The following is a 15,108-nucleotide window of genomic DNA, read 5'->3' on the forward strand; positions in this document are numbered from 1 at the left end:
CACACCTTGCATCCCCCTTCCCCCAACCTGGGAGCTAAATTTCCTCCCAACTCCAGACGGAAACAGCTAGCTACCATCCGCCCGCTCTCTCTGGAGCCATCCTTAATAGACCCCACCCCAGCTGACAGGTGGGGCCCGGCGCCTGGCCTTGCACTGCGGGATGATCACAGGGCTTGTAGCCCTATCCAGTTTGGCAGCAGCTGGAGAGGCTTAGGTGCTCAGAGCCTGAGGCATCCCCAGCCCACCAGATGCTTAACCCCTAGCCTTGTCCATTTGCTCTGGGTATGAGGACAGTGTGTGAAGGGGACCAGGCTGGGAGCCTAGGGAAGAGCTCTGCAGAGGGGCCAGGCTTTCTGCAGTCACCACAGTGGTTACTTTTGTAGGGTCCGCTTCCTCCTGGTATGCTGTTGTGCAGGGCCAGGCTTTCTAGAAGCCTGCCTGGAAGGGGTTCCCCATCAGACACATTTTGAGATAGGAAGCTCAGTGGATGTCCTGGGCCCGAGGCTAGGAAAGTAGAGAGGTGCTTTGGAAGACCTAGATTTAGAGTCCTGACTCTGCTCCTCCATCCAGCCATTTGGTATATTCTAGAAGTTAGAAGCTAAGGCTTAGGTTGCTGCCCCCTTACTTCCCAGCTGCCTCACCCCAGCAGGTGTCTGTAAGCTTTCAGAATCTGTTTCACCTCTTGCAAATTGGAGCCAAAAATAGGTCCTATCCTTCCAGGTGGCATCCACAGCCCAGTCGCATAGCCAGCAACACAGAAGTAGGGCATTGGTGGATGAGGGGCCCTCTTTGAGTGTTCTCCACAGCCAGACTGGGATTCTGCCACCTGTCACAGTGTTGCGTTGTCCCTTCTTACTGGTGTGAAGGCAGGGCAAAGTGACAGCCAGCCTAGAAAGTGCCTAAGGTTGCTGTCATCTCATGGTACAAGGGCAAGCTGTGCTGGGTTCTAGCCTAGAGAGGGCATCAGCCTCAGACCCCTTGACCAGTTGACATGTTTTTCTAGCCTGTCCTGAACACTGGTACCATCTGGCAAATGTCTGCCAGCTTCCTGCTCCTTTGAGGCAGCCTTGAGGTTGGCACCTGGGCCCTGAGACAATGCATGCAGATGCAAGGGCAGCTTTGACTGTAGAGCCTCCGTGATAAGAGTTCAGGGGCAGTCCTGATATGAGCTGCAGTGGGCACATCTTCCCCAAGGCCCTCAAACCTCCTCTCCTGGGGCTGACAGTAAAGGTTCTTGACCCTCTCCTTTACATGATTCTATAAGTTCTAGTGATTTTGAGTTTGTTGGAGAAATCACCACTCTGATCACATAATCATTTCACCGTCCATCCTTTCCTTCAAGGACAGGGCAAGCTTGGATGTTAGGGATCAGGTAAGGTAAAATGAAAATAGATGGTGCCAGCCAGCTCCTGCCTTTGGTCTTGGCAGGGGCTACCTGTCACTAGCCAGTTTAAGACATTAATATTTAAAGAGCACACCTCAACTCTGAGAGGCTCCTGTCCTGTGGTCTCCAAGGGCATGCTGCAGGACCTGAGTGCCCAGGTGCCACAGAGTCCCCATGAAATGTGGGTCTAAGTCCCTCAATTGCTTGGGTTCATTGGACAGCAGTAAGGATGGATTCACCACTGCACGGTTGCCCTGTGGAGGGTGAGCTGTGCATCCAGCAAATCTGTCCTCTTTCAGATTGTGACACAACAGTGCTCCAGGACTCAATGTGAAGGAAGGTTCCATCATTCCACACACCTTCCACTCTTCTGGGTCCGCTCATCAGTTTGCTGAGTATTGCACCATGCTCAGCCCTCTACCACTTGCTCCATTGTTGTGAGCTGGCTGGTACAAGGCACAGCTGTTAGCATTCCAGGAGAAGTGGGGAGTCACGTGGCTGGATCCTAAGAGCTAGTGTGCAAGGAACATCCACCGCTATACAAACAAACTTGACATCCATCCCCTTGTCACCTCAGATGGGGTGAGATTCTTTTAAACCACAGGGAGGAAGACCTGACCAGTGGAAGCACTTTGCCCTGTGTATAGGTAAAGCTGGGGTTATGCTTTGGGCTATTGGCCCTGAAGCCTTAGCTTTTGGGGGAATAAGAAATCTTGGAGGGTCCCTGTCATGTCTTCTAATGGTGGGGACTACAGAGGGCTGTACAATGATTAGGACATCTCCTCTGGCTGCCAGTTCAAGACCAAGGGGAAACCAGGCTTCCTGTTGTTCTTCCATAAGGCTGTGCAACTTATTTAACTCAGGTGTTTACCAGTTTGTGAAATGGGCTCTACCAGTATCTGCATATGAGGGACCAGGTGGTGTATGTGAAGTATTAGACACAGAATGTGCACCAGGAAGTTCTGGCCATTATTTGTACTCTTTCAGTGAGGCACCTGTGGTCTCCTACCACTCTGTAATTCCCCAATTATTTTGCTGTTCTCGTCCCTCCCATTGGTATCCAATCTCTGAAGCATAAGGATTTGTATCTGGTTCATTCATGGTTGTATCTCCAACATCTAGAATGCTGTTTGGCCAGAGTCATCCCTTGGATGTGCCTTTCCAGTTTGTCAAGGGAGCCAACGTATGTCAGCTCTTGGTGGAGAATTCTGCATCCTTAGTTCTCTTTTTTTGATGTTAGGAATGGAACCCAGAGCCCCGTGCATGCTAAGCAAGCTCTGTACCACTAAGCTACACCCCAGAGCCCACTCTTCATGTTTGAATTGGCCCTTTTTAAGTTTTAAGGGTTGAGGGGGGAGGCTGAATGCAGTGGGTGTGGGTATGAGGGGACCCTGGGCATTTAATGATTACTGTGTTTGTTTTGTTCCTGTTAAACTGAACATTGCACTTGTGGAACTGGCTTTGTGACTTAGATCCGTGGGTGTTGTCCCCAGTTCCGGGCTGGCCACTGGCAGTGGCCCTTGACACTTCCCACTCCAGGGCACAGCCTCCCCCTCCAGTGGAGAGAAGAACAGTTTGGGACAGTTCTAGAGCCTGGGTCTTTCATTCAGGAAAGAGGCGCAGTGACTGGCTCTCCCACGATGGCAGTCCTCAAGTTGAAACCCCATCCTAAGGGTGCTGCTCCCCTGCCACTGTCCAGCTGTGCCCTGGGACACTTGACTTAGCCTCCTGGGGCCTCTATGTGTTCACTTCAAGGAGAGTTGGAAACCTCTGCTGCCTCCTTGGTGGGCAATTGGGCCAGAGAGATGTCCTGCAGTATACCAGATATGGATTCCTGGGGGCCAGTGTGAAATTAAAGTTGAGCTCTATTGAGAAAGGGTACTTTCAGGATGGGGACTAAGCTAAATCTGGACTCTTGAACTCCCAACTACTGGAACTAAAGGTGCACACCATAATACCTGGCTTACCTGCATTTCTAGCTCTGCGTTCCAGAAGGAACCGGAGACTGCCGGGAACAGGTACTTCTCTACAAGTTTATAAAAACAGGGAAATTCAGACCAGAGGGAGAATGCAGAACAAAAGCCAGGGTTTTGAGTTAATTGAACATTTACTAGTGCCAGACAGCGTTGAAGGGGTCCTAGAGATGTGACTGATTGAATTCTCCCTGCGAAGCAGGCCCCGAAGCCATCTGCTGAGCCCACTGAGGTGCTGCAGAGTTCAGGAACAAGGCCATTGCAGGAGGAGCAGCTGCCATTCTGCCCTTTGCTTCTAGAACTCCAGAGTCCGCTGGGCTGAAAGCTTTTCCTCTCCCAGTCACTAAATTCAGAGAGAAGCGAACTCTTGTCTTAACTGGATTCTTTGCCTCCCTCCTCCCCAATCCTAATGCTCATACCAACCCTAAACCGTCTGTGTGCACTCACATGCTCTTCTTCCTTTCCCTCCCTTTTCTTCACTCCCTGACACCTACTTCTAGAAATTTCTATTATTATTATTTTTTCTTTTCTTTTTTTGTAGACAGAATCTCACTATGCATCCCTGGCTAGCCTAAAATTCCTTATGTAGGCCAGGCTGATCGCAAACTCAGATCTGCCTGTCCTGCCTCCCCCACCCCTCCCCTGCTGCAGGGCTGGGATTAAAGGCATGCCTCACCACACCTGGCCCTATAATTATTTTTTTAAATTATTTTTAAATTTATTTTTTTAATATTATTTTATGTGGATGAGTGTATTGCCTACATGTATATGAGTGCACCCGTGTTGTGCAATGCCTCAGAGGTCAGAAGAGGGCATCAGATCCCCTGGAACTGGGTTAAGGATGGTTCTTAGCCGCCATGTGGATGCTGGGAATCAAACCTGAGTCCTCTGCAAGAGTAGTCAGTACTCTTAACCACTGAGCCATCTCTCCAGCCCCCTATAATTATTTTTTGCTAACATCCCCACACTGCTTTCCATCATCCTGGAGGGCCCAGGCTTTTTCTTGTTGACCTCTAATGCTTTGGCCCTGACAACTGTGTTCACCTGCTTACCTGGAAAATCCCTCCTCCCAGGACAATTGGATTCTTGATTTCAGTGAGGAAAGTATTTGGGAAGAGGCTTGTCCTATACCTCCAAATCAATAAGCCTGGACCCTGGCCACACAGCGGCATATTTGAGGAGATGAAAGCATGCACTAGCTGTATGCTAGAGCCCTGAAAATGAGTCCGATACTCAACTCAGGCTGAGCAGGATTGCTCCAAGTTAGAAGAGCCAAGGACAAGCAAGCTAAATCCCCAGGGAAGCAGGGTGTGAGTCCTGGTGGGCAAGGCTGGGGAATAGAGTTTTGGCACCACCCAGCTTTCCTAAGTGGCCTGTTTTTCTACTTCTACAGTGGCCCATAAAAGCATCTCTCCCCAGTACTACTAGGTATCAAACCCAGGGCTTTAGCCAGTGTTTTTTGTTTGTTTGTTTGGTTGGTTTTTTTTTTTTTTTTTTTGGTCTTTTTGAGTCTGGAACAGACTGGCCTCAATCTCACAGAGATCTGAATGCCTCTGCCTCCCGAGTGCTGGGATTAAAGGCATGCATCACTATACCTGGCTTGATCTTTTAGACAGGATCACATGAAGTTGCCCAGACTGGCCTTGACCTTGAGATACTCCTGTCTCAGCTGCTCTGGTGGTGGTTCTATAGCTGTGGGCCACTACACCTTGGTGGGATCTGTTTTTTTCTGTTTACATCCTTGATCTTCAAAGTCTCGGGGAGCCTGTGGGACATGCAGGATTTCCATGCCCACCCTGATTCTGACAGGAGCTTAAGCTCCTCTGCAACTTCCTAACCTACTAAGTTCTACAGAGCCCTGCTCTGAGGGATTGGCTGGATCCTATAGCTCTCTGAGCCTGTGTTTGTCTCTCCCACATTGGCTGCATTTCTCAAGGCTCTGTGTGAAGTCTTGCATAGAAAGCCAATGTTTCTTGGGTTAGCCCAGCTTGCACCAGATGTATAGTCTAAGGAGCCCTGTTGTGGAATGCCTGGCACTATTTCTCACAACACAGTTTGGGAAGCACAGCCCTAATTGATCCTTTAAGGAAGTGGTAATTAGTCTAATTGTCTGTTGTCAACTTTTAGCTTGTAGGTCTATTAACCTAATTATGTTGGTTATATATGAGGGAAAAGTATAGGCTAGGAAAACCCTCCAACACTGCTATATATTTGTTCTTCAATTTTGTGGCCCCTGGGAGGAGCTGGAGGAGCTCCTATGCTACCCAGAGCAGGGGTTATGGAGGAGGCGCACCCTGGGAGTGAGCAGTACTGGGCCTGTTTTACGTCCATGAAGATCGACCAGAAATTCTGGGTCTCAACGGCTGGTGCATCAAGGAGCCCTTGGGGACCAGGCACATCTGACAGTGTAATCTCCCCATCCTTGAACACCAGCCTGGAACCTGCCTGAAGCATAGCTGGACAGGAAGCAAGAGCTGTTTGGAATGAACTAGCTGTTCTGTTTATCTAAGTGGTGGAAACCCTGTCTAAGATGAGAGGCTCTGCTGTAGTTAAACTTCAGAAGAATTAAGTGAACTCAGACCCTAGATATGTATGTATAATATGCATATCTGTTTGGAACTGTACCACATTACCCAGTTTTAAAAATGCACAAAGGACCTCAGTATACAGCTGTCAAAGAACACAGACCAGGGGCAGAAAAGATGCTTAACACCAGCCCTGGGAAATGTGGATGGAAACCAGAGTGAACTGGCTCCTCCCACCTGGCAGCTTGTTTGCTGCCTGTGGGTGCTGAGTCTCAGTGGCCCCTGCAGCATCCCTTCTTATTCCCACTTGGGGCTGGGTCTTGGATCTCTTTGGAAGAAAGGAAGGAAGTCATGCTGGTGTTGTTGGCACTGCCTGATGCTGCTTAAGCACGGTGTGCTGAGCACCGTGCCAGGCATGTCAATCACTGGCTTTAAAACCAGTCCTGTGAGATAGATTTGGTCAACAGTCCTTTATTTTCATTTCTTTCTTTTTTTCTTTATTTTATGTGCATGACTATTTTGCCTGCATGTGTGTAGGTCCACCATGTATGTACAATGCCTGCAGAGGCTAGAAAAGGGTATGGGATCCCTTGGAACTGGAGTTAGAGATGGTTGTTAGGGGCCATGTGGATGCTGGGAACCAAACCCAGGTCCTCTGCAAGAATAGCCACTGGTCTTACCCACTGAACCATCTCTCCAGCCCCAGTTTTGTTTTGTTTTGTTTTGTTTCCATGATCTACCCCACAGCAAAATTGACTTTTTTTGGTGTACTTACAATGAAATTAAGATATGTTTATCTTGACATCATGACCACTATCTGGATACAGAGCAGGTCCTGTACCCTAGCAGACTCTTACTCTACCACTTTGTAGTCTGCCTATATGAATTAGAATTTGAACTGCAGGAAGGTCACTTGAGATCTGCCCTCCTAGGAGATTTTACTGCATAGTATAGCATTGTTCACTGTGGGCCCTGTGTCCAGTCACAGATCACTAGAAGGTATTCATGTTGTGTAACTAAAACCCATGCCCACTGAACAGTTCCCCCAGCCCCTGGCAACCCCTGTTCTCTGCTTCTTTGAGCTTGCCTATTTTTGAGAGTTTATATAGTGGAATCATGCTGTCTCTGCCCCGTGGCTTCTAGGTTTATTTATCTAGTCAAAATGACAGGGTTTCCTCCTTTTGAAAATATTTTTATTTATTACTTTATGTGTATGAGTGTATTGCCTGCATGTATGTAAGTGAATCCATGTAGTGCTATGCCCAAGAGGTCAGAAGAAGGCATCCTATTCCCTTGGAATTGAGTTAAGGATGGTTGTCAGCTGCCATGTGGGTGCTGGGAATGGAACCTGGGTCCTCTGTAAGAGCAGCCAGTGCCCTTAACCACTGAGCCATCTCTCCAGCCCTGGTTTCCTCCTTTTTTTTTTTTTTTAGTCTTTTTGAGACAGGATCTCCCTGTAGTCCCAGCTGTCCTGGAACTCACTATGTAGACCAGGCTGGCCTTGAACTCAGAGATCCGCCTGCCTCTGCCTCCCGAGTACTGGGATTAAAGGTGTGTGCCACCACACCCGGCCTTTTTAAAGGCTGAATAGTATTCTGCTGTATGCCCACAGCACTTTTATTTGCTCATCTTTTGGTGGACATTTAGGTTGTTCCCCCAGCTTGGCTCTTGTGTATAGTGCTGGGATGAACATGGATGTACAGATGTCTGAGAGTACCTAATTTCAATTTTGGAGCGATAAATCCCAAGTAATGGACTGGATCATATGGTAGGTCTATGTTCAACTTCCACTGTGGCCCCACCATTTTACAGTCCCAGGAGTGGTGTGTGAGGCCTTCCTATTGCTACCTCCTCACCAACACCTCGTGTCTTGTTTTCTGGGTAATAGGCCAGCAGGTGTGAGGTAGTTTTGACTTGCATCTCCCTGGTGATTAGTCATCTTTTCATAAACTAGCCACTTGTTTATCTTGTAGTGAAAGTGTCTATTTAGGCCTTTTGTGTACTTTTAATTGGATTGTGTGTTCCTTTGCTATTGAGTTGAAGGATTTCCCTATATATTTTGGGTATTAATTCCTTATCAAACCTGTGGTGTGCAAATATTCTCTCCCATTCCCTAGGTTGCCTTTTCACTCTACTAACTGTTCTCTACTGATTTGGTTTTACAGTAGGAAGGTACAAGGCTGGACTTCCAGAGCCCAGCACCTCGCCACAAAGCTGTTCTGCCTCCCAGACACCTCGACTTGCTGGTTCTTATGGATCCCCATGAGGTCATGTCAGAAGCCACCATTGTGTAGCGTTTATCCAAAATATTCCCTGAGAGTTTTTTGAGTCCTGGTATCATTTGGCCCACTCTGATGTCTCGCTGGGTTCCAGTGTTCATTCTTGGTGTATAGATAATGTCAGATCTTCCAGGAATGTGACATAATAGGGGCCTGAACCTGACCCCCCCTCCCCAGGATGCTCTTCTCCATTAGTAATGCTGCAGAGGATGACTGAGCACAGGCTCCCCTGAGCCACCCTGGGATCAGCCCCTCCCGTGAGGCATCTCTCAGGATTCACATATCCTTCCCCACTGTTCCCTAGCTGGGGGACCCAGGTCAGGGTACCTACCTCAGCTCTCCTCATCTGCAGGTTGGGGTGCTCCTCCTTCCCCATAGGCTGTGCCAAGCTCCTGTTGAGTAAGCCTGTTTCTGTCCTGCCACCCTTGCTCTGCAGCTTAGTTTCCGAATTCTCACTGGGCCTCGTGGACTCCAGTGGTGGGTAACCATGGGAAAGCAAAGGCCCTGGCTGTGTAAGGCCAGGGACACGTACCCTTGAGAGCCTCTGGGGTGGTTGGGTTGGATCCCATACCTACAAGGACACAGATGTCAGGCACCAGTGCATTCACCTGAGAGGAAGCATCACCCAGACATACTCCAGGTGCCGAGCTGAGCCCTGGAAGTGATTTGGGCAGCTTGTAGCTGTGGCCAGCTGGAGAGTAGTGTCCTGTGGGGTAAAGGTAGCCTCAGTGTGACTCTGTGGGTCCCAGATTCCCTAGTCTTTCAAGAGATGATGAAAATCTTATAAATTAAGTACAAATTAGCTGGGTATGGTGATACATGCCTTTAATCCCAGCACTCGGGAAGCAGAGGCAGGTGAATCTCTGTGAGTTTGAGGCCAGCCTAGTTTACATAGCAAGTTCCAGGCCCTCTGGAGCTATGGGGAGACCGTGTCTCAAAAAGACTGAAAAAAAAAATTATGTTCAAATGATTGGCAGCTGACTCCAGTTTGATTTCTGCTACCCACCATGGTAGGCCAGACAGACCTCTGAGGACCACGATAGCTTGACTGGCAGTGTGCAGTCCTGTGTCACACACACTCTCCAACCAGTGTAACTGGCATGTGCTTGCTGGTGGACAGGACTAAGTAGAGCCCTTGGAGTCTTGGTCTCTGGCCAGAGGCAGAGGCAACCTCAGGGCCCTGTTGCCCCTAAGCTGACTCAGCTGAGGGCTGGGACTGGGCCTCCAGCTACCCTCTGAGCAGCACTGGAGGACACTGCCAAGGCTGGCTAACTCTCTCCTGAGGGACGTGCCCTTTCTCCAGGTCTGTGAGTACTAGCACCCTGGGGCTGTGCTGCGTTGGCACCAACATGCATCTAGGGCTAGGCCAAAGGTTCACCATGAATTGCCTCAGTTCATAGTCAGGGAGGAGTTACCTCTCCTTATAGGCCTGGGAAGGATACTGGGCATAGAAAGGGGGCAGTACTCGGCCAGGGTCCCACAGTGACAGATGACACAGCAGAGACGCACATGTATGTCTGATGTCAGAGCTGGCTTTGTCAACATGATGTTGTGGTCTGGAAGGTGTGTTATCACCTTATTTTCTTGGGGTGACTCCACAGAAACCCCAGTGTCATCTACTTGATTGTGTTTATTACTTGTTGCCATAGAAGCTTTGTTGGGGTGTGTCTGGGTGAAGCTTGAGTGACCATTTCCTGTCACTGTGGGTATCTGTGGGCAGGAAGTTACCAACTGAGCTGTGCTGAGGTGCTGCAGAGAGGGATGCAGTACTTCCTGTGTTGAGCAGGAGGCAGCCTGACCTCCAGAGCCCCATTCACAGGGCTGAGATCAGCTGGGTGTGTTGAGTAACCCCTCACTGGGCACAAGAGCCTGATGTATGCCAGGCTCTGATCCAGAAGCTGGGCTGTAGACAGCCATGCCCCTAGCCTCATGGGACTTGCATTTTAGTTCTGACATTTTAAAAAACCAAGTGAACTTTCATTTTGAATTTTGAACAAACTAGGTTTTCAGGAAGTTAGAGGTAGGACAGAGCAGCGTCTGCCCCATCTTGTCCCCATGCTCACACTACCTACATGGCATCATCCCAACTCAGGAAGTGACGATGACACATGCTTGCTAACACAATGACAAACTTCGCTAGGGCTTCACCTGCCTCTACCAGTGTCCCTTGAGAGCTCAGTCTCCATGTGGGAGCCCAAATTGCATTCAGGCTGTGCCTTCCATCCCCTGTGGTTGGGGTCCACAGCTCAGTCCTTGGCTTTCATGACCTTGACAGTGTTAAGGGCTGTCGAGGTGTCCGCAGCATCTGCCCCCAGAGCTGCTTGGCACATTGATAATGCTGACCTTTTGCCCCCGCCCTTCCTCTCTTCTCCCATGCTGCAAATGGACCCTCTTCTAGGAACTGGACCAGTAGTGCCTAGAACCCCTTCTGTGAGTCACATGACTGAGCAGCACCTTTTCTGCTGTGCCTGTAAGCCCTGCAGCAGTGGGTACCTGGATCATTTTCCAGCTGTGCAGATAAGATGGCACGGGTGAGGGGAGCTTGTGAGAGTGGGCTCTGTCATGACCTTGTTTCATCACAAGCCTTTGGGGAGCGAGGTACTGCTAGGGCTTAGGGTAGGAAGGAGCCAATAACAAGGGGTATAAGAACCAAATTATAAGAGAAACCTGGACTCCAGGAGTGGTGACCTCTGCGATCCTAGCACTTGGAAGACTGAGGCAGGATGAGGTCAGCAATAGGCTACAGAGTGAGAGCCTGTCTCAAAGCATTCTGGAACTGGGTATTTTACTCAGCTCTGGGAAGTGTCTTAAGGGGAGTGAGACTTGTCTTTCTTTATTATTTTATTTTTATTTTTTATGTGAATAAGTGTATTGCCTGCTTGTGTATTAGTGCAATGCCTGTGGAGGTCAGAAGAGGGCATCAGATCCCCTGGAACTGGAGTTACTGTTGGTTGTTAGCTGCCATGTGGGTGCTGGCTCCTCTGCAAGAGCAGTCAGTGCTAACTGTGCTGTGCTTCAGTTTTGACTTGTCTGGCCCTGCCCTGCCCTGCCCTGCCCTGCCCTGCCCTGTCTTTTTTTTTTTTTTTTTTAATGTGTTTGGGGGTACTGTTTGCAATGGAGTTAAGGATGGTTCACAGCCTCCATGTGGGTGCTGGGAATCGAAGCTGGCTCCTCTGCAAGAGCAGTCAGTGCACTTAACTGCTGAGCCATTTCTCAAGCCCCTTATTTTTAAAAAATGTTTTCTTGTGTTTATTTAAGGTATATAACATGATGTTATGAGATTCATACATACATATACATATAGTAAAATGGTTATATAGTGGGACAAATTAGCGTGTCTGTCATCTCCCAAACTGTTTTCCTTGGATGTAATGAAATACCTGAAGCTGGGCTGCTTCTAAAAAAAAAGAGGTTTATTTGCTCATGTTTGCTGATTGAAGTGTGAACAGCATGGGCTGGCTCTGTGAGGGTCCCCTGGCCCTATCGTGTTTCAACTCATGCCATCATGACTGGACTATGTGCAGTGGGGAGAGGCCACATGGAAAGATGAAAGACAGTGATGGGAAAGGCTCTTTCAGCTGAGGACTGACTGGGGTTTCAAGAGCTACATTAATCTCTTCTGTGGCAGCACCCTCAGTGACCTTCTGACAAGCCTCACCTTTAAAAAATTTTTTTTTAATTTTTTTTTTTAATTTGTGTATGAGTGTTTTGCCTGCATGTATGTAAGTGCACCATGTGTGTACAATGCCCATGGAGCCACAAGAGGGCATTGGAGTTGAGGGCATCAAAGTTAAGAGGGCATCCCTGGAACTGGAGTTAAGGACAGTTGTTAGCTGCCATGTGGGTGCTGGGAACCAAACCCTGGTCCTCTGCAAGAGCAGCCAGTGCTCTTAACCGCTGAACCATGTCTCTGGCCCCTAAGCCTCACCTCTTAAAGATTCCACCACCTTTTAACGTCAGCTTGTAGGGACCAAGCTTCCCTCACATGACTCTTTGAGGACAAAGTGCATCCACATTCAAGCCGTAGCAGTTGCCCCTTCTTTCTCCGGCCATAGCAAGAGCAGCTGTAACCCTGTTTAGCAAAGCCTTGTACACAGTGTAGTTATCCAATAAAGATGTCATACTTACACCATCTTCCTGTGGGTTACTAGTTTTAGCTACTTTGTATTCTTTGACTTCTACCCCATTTCCCACCTCAACCCCCACCCTGGTAACTACTTTTGTTCTCTAGCTGTGTATTTTGCTTTTAAAAAAAAAAAGATTCTACATTTGAGTGAGATATTTTTCTTCTGTCTGGCTTATTTCACTTCACATAATGTCCTCTGGTCCATCCATGTTCTGACCCAAGGTGGAATCTCCTGCTTTAAGACTGAATAATATTCTGCTGTGTCTTAGGCATCACATTTTCTTTATCCTTCATCAGGTGCTGGCTGCAGTGGCAGGTGCTGCAGTGGGGGTATAGATACTTGCCCCCCCAGGTGATTTCATTTCTTTGGGGTATACACCTAGGAGAGATTGCTGGGTCTATGCTCATTCTATTTTTGGTTTTTTGAGACAAGGTCTCCCTGTAGCCCCAGCTGGCCTGGAACTTATTATGTAGACCAGGCTGACTTGGATCTCCCAGAGATCTACCTGCCTCTGCCTCCCAAATGTGGGATTAAAGGTGCACCACCACACCTGGCTGTTACTCTGTTTTGGGTTTTGTGGTTTCCATAATGGCTTCAGTAGTCATTCCCACCAGCACTGTGCCAGGGTTCTCCCCTCACACCCTCACCTACACTTCCAATAATTTGGTTTCCATGGCTTCCTTCCTAAGGGCTGTGAGGCAGGATCTCAGGGTGTTTGGATTTGCATTTTCCTGATAATTAGTGGTGCTGAGCACCTGATCATGTTGCTTGGCTATTTTGGTCAATTTTGGTGAAGTGTCTCTATAAGTCTTTGCCCACTTTTTGATTTGAGTTGCATTCTCTCTCTCTCTCCTCTCTCTCTCTCTCTCTCTCTCTCTCCCTCCCCCCCTTTTAAATCTTGAACATTAATCCTTTAATCAGATATATGATTTACAAATATTTCTTTGAATTTGTACACTGCCTTTTCATTTTTAAAATTCTTTCCTTTTCTGTACCGAAGCTTTAGTTTGCTGTAGTCTTACCTGTTATCATCTTTTTATTGCTCTTGTGGCCTGATATTTTGTTGTGATGTCCAAAAAATCATTTTCCAATGCCAGTGGTTTCTTCCAGGAGTTTTATAGCTTCTGATCTTACATTTAGAATTGGTTCTTATTGAAAATATACTTTGAGGTGGTTTTTATATATAGAATAAGAAAAGGGTCAATTTTATTCTATATATAGAAATGCAGGTTTCTGGACACCATTTATTGAAGAAATTATATTTCTCTGTCATGTCCTCTTGATGCCATTGTCAAAAATGAGTTGACTGTGTGTGTTTGGATTTCTGGTCCATAGGTCTCTGTGTCTGTTTCTGTGTCAGTATCACACTGATTACATTACTGTAGCTTTGTAATGTAATTTCATATCATGAAGTGTGCTATCTTCATTTTTTTCCCTCAAAATTGCCCTAGCTATTTGGAATATTTTGTGGTTTCATACAAATTTTAGATTTTCTTCTTATTTCTGTAAAGAATGTTATTGCAATTGTGATGGGAGTTGCATGGAATCTCTATATTACTTTAGGTAGTTAAGGACATTTAATCAATGTCAAGTCTTATAATTCATGGAGTATAGACTATCATGCATTTGTGTCCTCCTAGATTTCTTCCATCTGTATTTTGTAGTTCTCAGTATTAAATTTATTCATGTTGTTGTTTTACTATCATAAATGAGATTATTTTCTTGATTTCTTTCAGGTAGATCATAGAAATGCATAGAAATGTCATGGATTTTGGTATAAGTTGATTCTGTATCCTGCAGCTATACTGAATCTATTCTTTAGGTGTAAGAGCCTGTTGGTGAAATCCTGGGTCTGTGGGTACAGAATCATGTCATCTGCAGATAGAGGTGGCTGAACTTTCAAATATAAATGCCTGTTTCTTTTTCTTGTCTGGTTGCTTTTGCCGGTACTAAGGGGGCTGGAGGTGGTTAGAGTAGCACCTTGCCTTCTGCCAGATCTTACCGGAAAACTCTCCATATGGATTATATTATATCTCAATTATATTATGTTGAGTTTTCATAGATGACTCTTGTTCCCACTCCCAGGACTATCCTGAGGAGTCAGTGAACTTGTCTCTGTAAAGTCCTTGGCACTAGACCTGGCACCTCTCAGGTGCCGGGAACCTGTTCATTACAGCGGAAGCATGTCAGGTTGTTACAGAAGATAGAGGAAAATAGGAAACCCTGAGACACTGCCTTTGCATTTGCCTATGTCAGCTGATTCTGTCCAGAACCCAACAAGCTCAGTGTCTTCATGACACACAGGTTGGTTTTCCCGTCATGTAAAGTCAAAATGGAGTGAATGCTCAGCTCCCGTGGTGGGTGCTAAGAGACCAAGTTCCTTCTCTTCTGGGGTCTGCAGGAAGCAGCTGGCAGGTCAAGTCAGAATGTGCCGCTGTCCCTTCTCTTGTACAAAGCACACAGCCTTCCTGCCGGACAGGTGGGGACGTGCAGTCTGGCCGTGGGCCTAAGAAGAGAAAAGATGCTCTCATCTCCGCCTCTGAGACTCACAGTCCCTGTTGCCCGCCTCCCTTCCCCTGCCACCTGCGTCATCTGGGGCATATTCCTGAGCAGTTTGTGTTCCGATAACTGTTCTTTAAATCACTCAGTGTTTGAACTTAACACTTTCATCAATGAAAGGTAACTTTATAACAACTGAAAGTAGAAAGCAGACTCACCTCTGTAAACAGATACAAGCATAGCTGCTACAGTGTTCAGATGCCTGCAGAGGTCCTGGTCTGCTTAAGGGGATTCATAGTCCTCTTTAGGCAGTGGATCCAG

At 47.4% G+C, this 15,108-nt stretch overlaps 1 protein-coding gene across 1 annotated transcript in view; it reads left to right on the plus strand.

Annotated features, from left to right (window-relative positions):
- Ergic1 (endoplasmic reticulum-golgi intermediate compartment 1) overlaps positions 1 to 15,108 on the plus strand; it is a 117,129-nt gene that overhangs the window by 403 nt on the left and 101,618 nt on the right. The gene's annotated exons all lie outside the window — the stretch shown is intronic.

The sequence above is a fragment of the Nannospalax galili genome, unplaced genomic scaffold (assembly GCF_000622305.1).
Source record: "Nannospalax galili isolate Female #2095 unplaced genomic scaffold, S.galili_v1.0 scaffold104, whole genome shotgun sequence".
NCBI classification, from domain to species: Eukaryota; Metazoa; Chordata; class Mammalia; order Rodentia; family Spalacidae; genus Nannospalax; species Nannospalax galili.